We start from the raw sequence: 13,569 nt of genomic DNA on the forward strand, positions 1-13,569 counted from the left end.
TTTTCTTTTCTTTTTTCTTTTCTTTTTTCTTTTCTTTTCTTTTCTTTCTTCTTTTCTTTTCTTTTTTCTTTTTTCTTTTCTTCTTTCCATTAGTCATAAACCTGACCTCAGTTCTTCAGTACCTGTCTGTTCTCTGACAACTATCTTAACTACCTTCAGAGTCTCCAACTGTTTCATTTCTTAAAAAATTCAGTTGGGTCAAGTGAGTAATTCACTTCTAGATTTAAATCTGTATAATTCCAAATTAAATTTTGCTTGCCTAAGTAGATATAAAATTACCCAGTATCTGGCCTGCTCTCCTAATGGAAAATGCCAGTAATTAATGTGATCCTTGTTCAATATAACCTCACAATTATAAACTACATCTGTCTTGGGTACCAGTGCTCATCTAATTGTGGTCTTATTAGTGAAATCTTTATTAATTCTAAGGGATTTTGTTTTAGTCCAGGATCAGGTGGTGTCAGTGTTGGCCAGTCCTGGAAGAACTGTAAATTCAGGACACTTGAGGTAGATGAAGTTAGTTTTTGCTCCTTCTCTCGGGAAAGAAAACATTAAAACATTATGAAACATTAAAAAATGTATTCTCTAACAACATTGAATTATTGTACGTTTTAATTTGATTGTCTCCAATTGATTTTTAATTCCACAGAAGAAAGTAAATTGCTCTCAGACTCCAATAATTAATATATTCTTAAAAGTGTCTATAAGATCAGCATGATCTCTGAATATTTTGAGATGTCTTTTAATGCCTGTCACACCATTTGTCTTAAGATTTCATTGGAATTTTAACTGCAAACTAGAAGGTCTGACATATACGTGATGTAATGTCCCTTTTCAAAAGTTTTACATCCAGCCCAAAAATACAAATGTGGTTTTTAAATTCAGAATAACTAAATCCTCTTTAAAAAACATCTGAAAATTTCCTCATGAAAAATATTCTACACGAACTAAGGATTACCATCATACACTTTGTTTGCGAAGGAGGTTCCTAGAAATACATGAAAAACATACGTGAAAGAAGCATGAAATAATGCTTCTTTAGATTAAGAAAAACTGTTTCTTTTTAGTATTACTGTACTCATGTGGTGGCCAGTGAGCCTGTGGTACAAGGGACAAAGAGAGTCCATTGATGGGACAGTCCCTAAGTACAAGAGACCCTCCCCAGGTTAGGGTGACTGAAAAGGCTTCCCCCAGGATGCTCTGTTCTGTTATGTTAAGGTACCCCAGTTCTGTTTCCCCGGTTGGCCTGTTGGCCTCCCCACCCCCTGTTACTCTACATGCCCCTGATCTAGAAGATTCTTCACTCCCTGTTCCCCCACTGGCCCTTGCCCCATTGCCACTCCCTCAGAGCTTCCCCATTGGCTCCCATACCCTAGCCCTACCTGTGTACCGCCACCATGCCCTCAGATCATTAGTTTCTGGTGCTCCCTCAGCTCCCGTATGTAACCCTGGACCCTCCAATGTTCTTTGTCTTAGTCCCTGGAACCCTTCACGCGTGTGGCTGCAATAAACCCCTCCTGTGCAACTCCATTTGAAGACCCTGCCTGCATCTTTGCCGTCAACCCATTTACTGGAGCTACCCGTGTGTGTGTGTGTGCACGCGTGTGTGAGTGTGTGGTGGTCCTACCGAGTGGCTTCGCCTTGGAGATGCTTTTAGGAAGGTCACGGCACCTCACTATCTGGCACCAGCAAGCCAGAGACTGCAACATACTCATGAGCAATCCTGCACTTCAATTAAGTAATGTCTCTGTAATGTCTCTGTTTCCTGCTCTTTAAAACCTTAAAAAATGCCATGGAAGATCAGTCCAGTCCAATCATCAACCCAGCACCACTTCTACTGCAACCCCTAAATGAATAAAACAGATCACCCAGTGATGGATCCAAACACCTCTTAAACACATGCAGGGATGGCGACTCCACCACCCTCCTGGGCAATGTTTCAATGCTTGACTACCTAACATGTAAATTAGCATCTTGCCTGTAAACACTTCTTATAGAAAAAACTAAACAAAACAAAACAAACCCCCACCACAAAATGAAGAGCAAATCCAAGCTACAGCAATATCTTGCAGCACAAGTCATAATTAACAAGTCTTGCAGATACATGCACTTGGTGAGTCTCGTTCTTCATTACCAATCAGCATTTCTCAGATGATCGAACAGAAGTTTGGTAGGTATTCTTCTCTCACCAGGTATCGACAGGGATCTGTACAGACTTTCTACTATCAGCCTTTTCAATTATTTTTGCAGAAAAGATAAATAATTTTTAAAAATTACTTCATGGTTTTACCTACCTCAATTGCAATCTTTCCAATGGAGGCAGAATAAAGTAAGTCTAAGTGCAAGAGCTATGTTTCAGTAAGGTTTTAAATGCGAGCCATTAAAACTCATTGACGACAGGATAAAGAAGGAAACTATTTATCACCATACAGTTAGAAGAATCAAACTATTCCTCCTGCATCTTCTCTACACTGCTTTTTGGGAACGTGTTTTTTGCTTAAAATATTTCACTTTATGATGTACAAAAGTGAATTCTGTCAAGTAAATGGAAAAAAAATTTGGTCTGAGAAATGTACTGTGTAATGCACATCAGCAAGTACAAAGCAAAATAAACCAACTCAATAATGCAGATTAAATGGTCAGCTGAAAAAAAGGCAGAAAATAGTTCACTTAGCTTTGTCATATTTTTGATACTCGGCTGTATTCTTGAAATGTGTCTTAACCTTCCTTCTCAAAGCTAAATAAAAAATTACAGATTTAGCAAATGCATTTAAGTAACCTGATTAAAAGTTAGCCGGCATAAGACTCTGCATGAAAAAAACAGCAAAGAAAAAAAAGTTTTGGCTGTGATTTCCAGTATCTGTCAGCTGCTTAAAAGCCTGTAAAAAACAACAGAGAAAGGACTTGCTCAGTTTTGCTGTGTGGCTTCTTGGAAAATGGAATGAATCTCAAACGTTGTTATTGACTTAGGCACATTGTCTGCTATTTTAATCTAAAAGAGTGGTGTGCATAATGGCCTAAATGGGTTGTTATTTGCTGCTTGTCAGGCCTCTGGCACTTTGTTGCTTTATGCAACTGGCTACCTATGTGTGCTTTGAAGCTGACCTTGTAATCAGAATGAAAAGTAGATTAAATCTTTCCCACGGATGCTAGGTCATTACAAAAACAGGTGTCAAATTTCATAGACACCAAAGGTGACTAGAAAATAGCACTGTTTACCAAAGAAGGTGTTTAATGTTGTTTGTTTAATATAAAATATGTAAGAACAAGTTGCAACACTGAAAATTTTGGCTAGATATAAGGAAGAGTAAATCATACAAACCTCTCTGCAACGAGATGGCCGTTGTATGTGGAATCTCTACCCTTGTAAGTATTTACAATTCAGCTAGATATGACCCTGGGCAACCTTCACTAACTTCAAAGCTAGTCTTAGTCTAAGAAAACAGACTACATGACTTCCAGCTGTTCTTTTCACCCTATAATATTCCATGAGTCTGACTAAGCTTTCCAAAAAATCAGGTTTTAAATGCTGGACTACCTTTTTTTTTGGATTTTGTATGGCTTTGGTAAGAATTAGATGCATGTTCAGCAATAGCTTTGACTGGAGGTGCCTCTCAAAGCTTTAGATCCCTAAGCAAAAGAAGTCATACTTCAACTAACTTGCATCTTAGTTTATCTAAGGGTCCATTTAAACCCTGGACTGGTCTTTAAGGTCTATAGTCACTAAAAAACCCAAAACCAAAACCAACCAAGCAATTAAAAAACCCCAAAACAACAAAACTAAAAACAAAACAACAACAAAAAAACCCCAAACAAACAAACAAAAAACCCCAAAAAACAAACCCACCTCAAAGTAAATGTAAATAAGTCTCCGCAAAGTGCATGGGGAAATTTTAGTGGTGTTTACAACAGCCATAAAGCTGTATAGAAAGACAGCCAAGTCAACCAACAGAAGAAACATATACATCATACTTCCTTAGATACATACCAATGATTTGGAATGGGGTAGCTATTTCAGCTATTCCTTCTAAAAGTAAGTTTAAAAAGAGAAGTGCCTATCACTTTTAAAACACAGCATAGTAAAACATGTTAAAATAATTTCTAGGGTGTTGAAGATTTGAAATTAATGTTCTGTCTGCTTAAAGGATTAAATTTTTTTTATTTCTTAGAATATTTCTTTGACCTTTTAGCAGTGGATTTTTGATTCATTATGCCAGAGAGAAAAGAAATATGGTTCTGTAGCCTTATGGACACTGGTTTTGACTGCTTATGCATCTGGTTGCTCAGATGTGGTAGACCTGTGAGGTTCTCTAATTTTAGTATATATAAATACATATATATCTTTATCTGTCTATTTTTATCTATCTATCTATCTATCTATCTATCTTCATAAAATAAAAACCGCAAGGAACATTATTGTGGAAAAGCAAATTTTATTGTTACAGCATCTTACTTGCTCAACATCATTTTCCCTGGCTTGAAACATTTGTGGATCACTGGTTTACTCTCGTGTGATACTTTAACTAGATAAAAGAAGGAGAACAATCCTGTATCAGGAAAGCAGTTGTAGCAATGCTTTTAGTCAATTATTAGACAGGAATAGAAAATATGTTAAGGATTATGTTAAAAAAAAATTGTTTTTGAAAAGTAGCACTATGACATGAACGCTTCTTTTGTATACAAAATATTTCTCTAATCCTCTCGCAATACAGAAGGCTATTAGATGATGTCTGTCAGGAATAAACATTTTCAGATCAGCAGCTCTGTATGTCTTGAATCTGTGTGTCCTAAAAGGCACACAGATCTTAGGATCCTGATCTCTCACTTAAATCCAACAGATTGAAAATCCAACTGTCAGAAATTTATTAATTTATGTCTGTCAAATTCGTCTTCTGATCTGATTGATATCCAGTGTGAGAAATGAGACAACTCTTAGTAAAAAAAAATAATTTATTGAAAACAGAAAAATGGAAAAATTACAGAAATTAGAAAAATATAAAAATTTGGGATCCTATTGCTCGGTAGATGGTATGCCCCAGGAGCGCAGGGATTTGAGATCTTCTGGCTGAGACAGCACTAGACCTCAGGTAGAGAAAAAGACTTGCAGTGCTGGACTGACTTTTAGCTGGTCTAAAAGTCAGGAAAAAAAATTATTAAAGGCTCCTTAATAGGAGTAAGGCTTTTAACGCCCAGCACAGGCATCCACCACAGCTAGCCTGCAGAGAGAGAGAGCAAGACCGCCTCTCTGCCTTGTTGTTTTATAGTGTCTTTGCTCCACCCCAGTCCGCCCACAGCCCACCCACAGCCCGCCCCTTCGGTTTAAAGTGATTCGTGCTTTCCCTTTGATAGATCATCTCTGTCCACCAATGGCTCATCGTTGTCACAGGGGTGGTATTAGTTGAGATAAGGGAGCTAAAATGCCTTCATTAAAATTCAGGTTGCCATGGAGCTTGCCTACAGAGTAATGGTTGTGGGGCTGAAAATAGCTGCTGGCTGTTAGAACTGGGGTTTTTGGCCTTGGAACCAAAGTGCAAGTAAAAACACCTAAAAAAAGTATTAAAATACATCCAACACATCTTAAAACACTTGTAAAAGTATACAGTAAACACAGGAAAGATAACTCTTATGGTGTACAGGTGGTTTGAAGTTTGCAAAGGGAGCAAGTTGGTGATTTTTAACTGGGGAATTTTTAACTGGGAAGGGTGCAACTCTCTTAATAAACTACTTTGAACAATTGAAAACACTGATAATGGAACTTGATTTTTGTACCTGGGCTGATGGGTTAATTTTAAGATTCAATTTAAAAATATTTAACTCAAAATTAATTAATTAAAGCACTTAATATGCAAAGACCAAGCACAAATAGGGATTTCATGTATGACATCCAGTACATACCAAAATCCTGAGGGAACCCACAAGCTAAGATTTGTTTCACTTTCTTTTATTTCTGATACTAATACTCAGGCAGTTTTAACTCTGAAGGAAGGTTTACAGTCTTCTTTAAAAGATTAGTGAGAAAATGAGCTGTCATGTCAGTTAATACTAGTTAATACCCTTTGGATTTGTCAAAGTCTACTAATCATCATTAAGTAAAAGTCACTTAAAACACTAATCAACATCATAACAAGCATCAGTTTTCAGATAAATCTGCTAGTCTTAGCCCTTCATCTAGTTGTGTACAGTTAGTATTTTCTTTTATCATGAACAGATAATATCCAATACAAATACATCTCTAGCTTGATATGAAAATTTTGTAGATCCGAACAATATATACTAACTGATCTAAACCATGTATACTATACTTATTAATGTATCTGAACAATGCACACTAATTATATGTTAAGATCCAAACTCAAAAATCCCCAAATTGAAAACTTCTAGAGGATTTAAATTATGCTACTTCTGCAGGCTGGTCATGTCCCAAAGCTAAGCACATTATTCTTCCAAAGTTCTCTGTCAGAGCAGTCAGGACAATGTGGGTTGGAGATGCTCAGGTCTTAAAAAATGACAGGTTCTGGGGTGAATTAATAGACATTAGGAAATCACCCTATATCTCCACACTTCTTTCACCTACACAGTTTGCACACAGGAGACATAGTGGCTTAGAGTCAAGTAGGTAGCAGGAGGTCTGTGTCTACCGGTCATTGCCAATAAAAAATCATTGCTAAATGAAATATTGTTTCATCTTGGGAGCAGAGGAAGGACAATTCTCTGCAGTGGCACCTCTGACCATAATTCCATATGTTTTCTTATGTGAGATGGGAGTGTCAAATGAAGAAGAGATTATTTAAATTATTTTGTTATCATTACACAGGCTTAGATGCATGTGTTTGTCTCCTTGACATCTTGCAAATAACCATCTGCAGCACTAATGCTGGACACCTTAAGATTCTTTTTACGAAACTATGCACTAAGGAAAAAACTAGTATAAAGAATGGAGTTACTCAGTACAAAATACCAGTGGACTTGGAATTGTCATCTTTCTTATCCAGAGTAGCAAAAGCTCATTTAGTTCTACCCAATAAAGGACTTGGGACATATAAGATCATCTGACACTTTGATTAAAAATGTAATATACTATCCTATACTGAGTTAATACATATTCACAGCAAAACATGTGCCTACAGTAATTTTTTTCATCTTCACTCAGATAGCCTGGGGCTGTAGAGCACCTTTTCTAAAGACATGCTATACAGTATCAGTTTAATGAGCTCTTTACTTATCACATTTTTATTCTTGAAACTTGAAATTCAACGAGTCAGTTTTTTCTCACACTGAATTACTATCTACTCATATATTCTGTGCTGCTGATTTAGAAATTATTATCATGCAGAAACTACCTTTGATTTAAAACTATGAAATGGTAACATACCTGGTAAAATACATATAAAGTGAATTAAATTTTTATTTGGAAAACAGAAACCCTCTTGAAACATTTCAACTGCTAACAAATTTGTTTTAATCGTTTTCCTTTTTACTGATTTTTGCTTATTATTCTTTGCTGTTTTACACCCTATCTCAACATTTTTTAATTCTTTTTCTGACATACAGAAATCTTATACTGATTCCTCAAAAGCGTTTCATTGCAACAACCTTTTGAAATATTGGCTCCATTCGTGTCTCCATCAGACTCAGACTACTGCATCTGGAAATGCTGGAGTTGGAACAAATCACCTTTTTTAAAATACATTTTTCTTCGCTTGCTTCAACAGCAATGGAAAGGCTAATAGTAGGAAAGAGGTGTGATGGAGGAGAGTAGGGGACCTTTCTTCCTAGTATTGCTCTTGTGTGCTGGTTTTGTTTATTTATATTTTATATTTTGCATTTTATCTTTATCTTTTTTATGGTTTAGTTTTATTATCCCTAAAGAAAATGCATTCTATCTCAGGCTGAAAGTTTACAAGAGATCAATAAGAAAAGCAAGACAGGAGTTTGCATAATCATAGAGTTCTGGCAAGATGAGGGAACTTTATTCTTTACTTCTTCAAGCAGCCATTGGAAGTCAGAGATTGTGGTTTATAATCGGATGGAAAATTAGTAATAACAATTATCATTATTAATACTATTGATAATAGTGTTAATAATAACAAACAAAAAAACCAAAACCCAGAGATGCGAGTGAAAGGAGCAGGGTATTTTACTTAACTTCAAATGCTTCTAGATTGATCTCTTATTTCAGCACTAATCAATTCAAAATGTGTGTCTGACGCTGTGAGAAAATTATATGCTTTGCCTTAACTGATAGGCAAGTTTTTTATGAAGTGTGCTTGGTAAAGTTTTTAATAAATTTAAACTTGATAAAACCCAACTTCCGTTGGAATAACCACAACCACTTCAAAATGAAACATACTTTTGACAGCACAGACCCTATTGATTAACACAATCATCAGAAATAATGAAAACTCATCTTCCAGACTGTTACTAAAGACGAAGAGAGGAGAGCTTAAAACCTTTACCTATGGTGAACCCTTTTCTGTGATTTAGCTTGAGTTGTTTGTTTCTTTTGAAATGTCTTAAAGCTCAAGTCAAGAGCACAAGAACATACTGGTATGAGCTGAAGAGAAGGCAGCCCATGGCTGGTTACAAATAATTGTTCCTGGGGTAGGAAACTGTTTAAAACCCTTAGTGAGGAACTGCTCAGTTATTTTAATTCTCCTTTTTAGCTACCTCTTTTACTGTTGCTGTTACTGGGTTTTTTATGCTTGAATTACTCAGCTTATAATAAACTATCCTTTGTTTTTCTTGTTCGGCCAAACAATTTACCTGATACCATATAAAAATTCGTTCCACATGGAAGCAGTTGGAAAAAAGACAGACAGGCATGTATCACTATATAGTCAGATCATTAATTTGAACTTCATGATGTTCTAACTATATCTCTTACACTACCTTAAACCGCTATAGAAATTATATTACCCTTGGCTCCTAGAGAAGAGACTAGATGATCATGGGAATTTAGGCATAGAAATCCATAAAGATCAGATAGTAGGACTATTCCTCACTGTAACAGACAGTTGTGGAGCAGCTGTAGCCAGTATCCTTACAAATTAAGTATTTAGGGACTTATTCTAAGTTGTGACTTCAAGCAAGACTGCTTTATATTTTTATGAGAAAGTGTTTTAATTTACATTCATGTAAGTGGTGCTCTTTTATTGTGCATTTTACTGCCATTTCAGTAACTTTGGGCCTTAAAATATGTTAGAATGTTAAACTAAATGCTCAAAAATAGATGTATGGAATATGCTGTTAAGGTGCATGTTTTGAGAGGCAGTCTTAAGAGTGTCAAGTTCCCTGCAAAAGTTATTGTTAAAAATACAATAAAAATAGATTCATAGAAGACTTGCATTTTTTTCCTTATCATATTTATGGTGGAAACACTGAACATTTCAAATTCTATGAAAGGGGAATGCATCTAGCTATATGATACCTGGCTAAACTGAATGTTTGTTTCTGAAACTATAGTTCCCTTTTACTATCCTCATTATTAAAATGTAATTTGAGAAGTGCACAAATGCTAGAAAGTTATGGCTGATGACCGTGGATGAAATATGAATTCAAAATTTTTGTTGGACATTTAAATAAGGTATTTTATATAATGAATTTATAGTGGTGGTATTTTTAGTTAATCATAAATTTGATGATAATGAGCATAAATCCTGTGAGAATTTTAAAAGGGTGCTTTTGTTATGCTTCTGAATAATTGCAGCAGTAATATTTTATTTAGAGCTATTTGAAGTTCACTCTTGTCATTGCTAGCAATTATTAAAGATTTTCAGCTATATAATTGAAGTGAAATACTAACTCATCAGTAACTATAAAGATAGTCTCAGCATGAAAACAGCTTGTGTGGCATTTCATGATTTACTTAATAGTACTGTTATACCAGCATAGCATTGTAAATTATGTTCTCAATGTTCTTATTAGCATTTGAAATCACTTCTGTTTATCATTGCTGAATTTTTCTGATACTTTTCTTTTTTGTAATGACAGCATAAAGCTATTGCAATTTTTCTTTTTATATATTATAAACTTTTCTTTAAACATTTGTTTAGATTTAATTCTTCAGTGCATTTCTATGTCAGGGTAAGGTACACTTATTTCTAAAAATTCAGAACCAATCCATAAGCATACAGAATACTTTTAGGAGATTTATAGGGATGTTGGGGTTTCGTAGTTTTGTGTTGGTTTGGTTTTTTTTTCTTCTGTGTGTGTTTTTAATAAATTGTAACAATACTGAATTTCAAAGTTGCAATTTGACATTTGAAAGAAGGGGTTTCTCCCTGTTATCTCTCCCTCCTGTCTCTCTTTTTAAGATAAAAATCTTAACTGTGGATGGGAAAAGTTGAACTTACTCGTTTTCAGATAGTTCCTGATAGAAAATCACAAATAAGTTGGCCATGATGTCATGCAGACTAAGCAGCCTCTGCCCTGGAAATGAGCAGTATCATTTCTTCATTCAGAGAATGAAAATTTTGCACAAGAAAAGGTGGAAGGAGTTTTGTCTCCTCTGCACTGTTAATCTGTTAGAATGGGAATCAGATTTCTGAGATGGGCTGAGCTGGGTGCAGGCAGTGTATCAAGGTGGAAGACTGTCAGAAATCCTGAGTCAAGGCAGACTGGAGAAGCACACGCTGAGCTACCCAAGGCTGAACAAAAATAATGATCTGAAGGGATTGCTGTTACTGACAGAGAACCTGATGGAAATCCACAGTACTCTCTTAACTGAATGAAAAAAAAATCATGAACAAGTTTTTTCACTCTTTCCTCAGTGAGTTCTTTTTATATGTTAATCTCTCTGCTTCTGTTCACCATCTACGGAATTAGGATAGTAATTTGTAATGATGTATAATTACACTTATTAAATTTATGAATTAATTTATCATTATTTCTTTAACAATGAACACTGTAGACTTCAAACATATACCGTGGTACTGCAAGATTTACCAGAATTATTTGGAACAAGTTGAACTCATATGCTCTTCTATGCTCACAATTTTTCTGCATACCCAGTAACTCAGAAGTAGTGGATAGAGGAAGGTCTAATTCTTTTAATATCATTCTATTGAAGTCAGTACTTTAGAAGATGTGGCTTTGATCCCTTAGTGCTTTCTGGTCAGGGAGATCTCTGCAGCAACAGCAACTGCCTACCTAGAATAGGTAGAACTATAGAATAACATATAAAATAAGCTCTAGAATAATACATCAGATGATTGAAACCTGTTGAACAGCACACTGAACGTTACACTGAAGAGCAGAAGCTCTGAAAATGATTTAGATGACAAGATGGACAATAAAGAAACCATAAGGACTCTGTTTAATGCTATAACAGAGTGATAATTTATATCTTGTTTAGTTGAATCAATACGAGAATAGTGAGAGGGTTGATAAATGTGAAGACTAATATTAAGGTTTTTAGTTTTAATATCTCCAGCAAAAATGCTGAAGATTTGAGATTTGAGGACAGCAAAAGTGATGGTGCAATAACTAATAAATACGGTTCTACTGGTTGGTACATATAAACATGGTATAGCTAATAAATAAAAGTTCAAGACAAGAACTGGAAAAATGCCCTTAAGATAACATTGCTATGTTTAATTTATTAAAAAGATTATATTACAGTATAAACCAGTTTATATCCTGGGTATGATGACCTCTGATCAGTTTGGGTCAGCTGTCCTTGCTATGCTTGGTCCTCCTTGGTTTCTTGTGCAGCTCCTCACTGGCAGAGTGTGCAACACTGAAAAGTCCTCAGAGTAAGGACTGCTTAATAACAATCAAAACTTCAGTGTGTTTGTCAATATTATTCTCATTCTAAATCCAAAACAAAGCCACAGTACCAGCTACTCAGAAGAAAAACCAACTCTACCCCAGCTGAAAACAGACAGTATACAGTATTGACTTACCTGAAAAAATGACCTTGGAATTGTTGCACTAAGGTGTCCATTTCTTAATAATGTCACAATAAGATGAAACATTTTCTGAAGCTTAAGCTTTACTCTAACACAGTTTGTAACAGTAATATAAGATTATTAAAGTAAGTTATTGTAAGTTGTGTTATTCAGGAAGTCAAACTGGATTTTATAAAGTTCTTTATACTGTGTAAACTAACTTACGAGTAAAGTGATGTGAATTTCAACTGAGTATATATTTTGTATTATATCTTTCCTAGAATAGTGGTTCATAGTAACACTAGCTTTTAAGACATAGGACTTACTTTTATTTCTTCTTCCTATTGGAAAATGCTTGAAGAGTTTTCTGTTCTGATTAGAAATATTTCATCTTATACTTGAAAATATTATTTTTGTGGTTTCAGAAGGATCCCAACATTTGCATATAAGATATATTTATATAGAAAGTAGAAAGTTCCTTGATTTTACTAGTTATCCTAAGTCAAGGGACAGAGTATAAGGCAAGCAGATGCATCTGTTTATCCCATATCCTGTGTATCTTCTTGCCTTATCTTTTGTTCAGTAGTATGGGTATGGAACCCATGATCATGAATTTCAGTGAGACTACATTTATGAAACCATCTTATACATTTTGAAGTTACCAAAACACAGGTATTTCACCCTTTCTTGTGGTTTTTCTTTAGAGAAGTTCAACATTCTTTTAAAAAAACCAACAAAATCCCCAAAAAAACCAGGAAAACCCCCACAAAACCAACAAAGAAATCAACTTTAGACTTCACTTGTTTTTGAGTTTTTCAGTTAAGCTGGGGACACTATGTTTTTTTCAACACAACTTTTTCCTTTGAGTTCTACAGGAAGCTGTCTTACTTCTCACAAGATGTTTGAAACCATGCTATTTCTTTTGAGGAATTTTTTGTTTATTCCTTAACAACTTTTATTTCTGTCATTAAAAATGTGTGCACTAAACTCGATTCACAAATCTCTTAACTTTTATTTTTCTTAGTACTCTTTATTCTTCTAAAGATCAGTCTACTTTTCTGCAGTGCTGCACAGGATATCACATCACCCCTAGAGCCTGTTATAGTGACAACTTTTCATGATACTGTTCCCTAATCTACAGTTATGATTTCCATATGTTATTCTTACAGTATTTTATTTTGTTCTTTATTCTTTGAACAAGGTGAGTTCATGTTTCAATACAAAATTTGCTATATGTTTACTCTGTTCTCATGAGTAATTATGATTCTGTCAATCTTTGAGCTATCTGGAAATGTAATCAACATTGAACTGATACTTCAAGAGCACAGATTAAAGTGCTAACAGGTTTGGTTGTAGTATCAATCAGTTTGGACTTTCCCTAGAAAGAGTTATTCAAACATGATTCTCCTCTGAGAATTATGCTTTTAAATGTATCAGTCCAATAAGGCTTATTTCAAGTAATGTCTTCTGGTATTTACAGAATCCCAGAATGGATGATATTTGAAAACACTTTCGGAGACTGTATAGTCCAAACTCTCCTGCTTAAAAGTGGGGCAACTAGAGCACCTTACTCAGTGTCAAGAATGACAGCACTCTTGATGTTAATTAAAAATTAACACCTGTTTTATTAAAAGAATAATTTAAAAAAATAATTAAAGTTAAAATAATCCAGTCTGGGAAA

At 34.9% G+C, this 13,569-nt stretch overlaps 1 long non-coding RNA gene across 1 annotated transcript in view; it reads left to right on the forward strand.

Annotated features, from left to right (window-relative positions):
- Nucleotides 1–13,569, forward strand: part of LOC121668507 — a 92,630-nt gene that overhangs the window by 71,733 nt on the left and 7,328 nt on the right. The gene's annotated exons all lie outside the window — the stretch shown is intronic.

The sequence above is a fragment of the Corvus kubaryi genome, unplaced genomic scaffold, assembly GCF_017639235.1.
Source record: "Corvus kubaryi isolate FWS band 111438036 unplaced genomic scaffold, C.kubaryi_AGA036_p1.0 37385, whole genome shotgun sequence".
Lineage (NCBI taxonomy): Eukaryota > Metazoa > Chordata > Aves > Passeriformes > Corvidae > Corvus > Corvus kubaryi.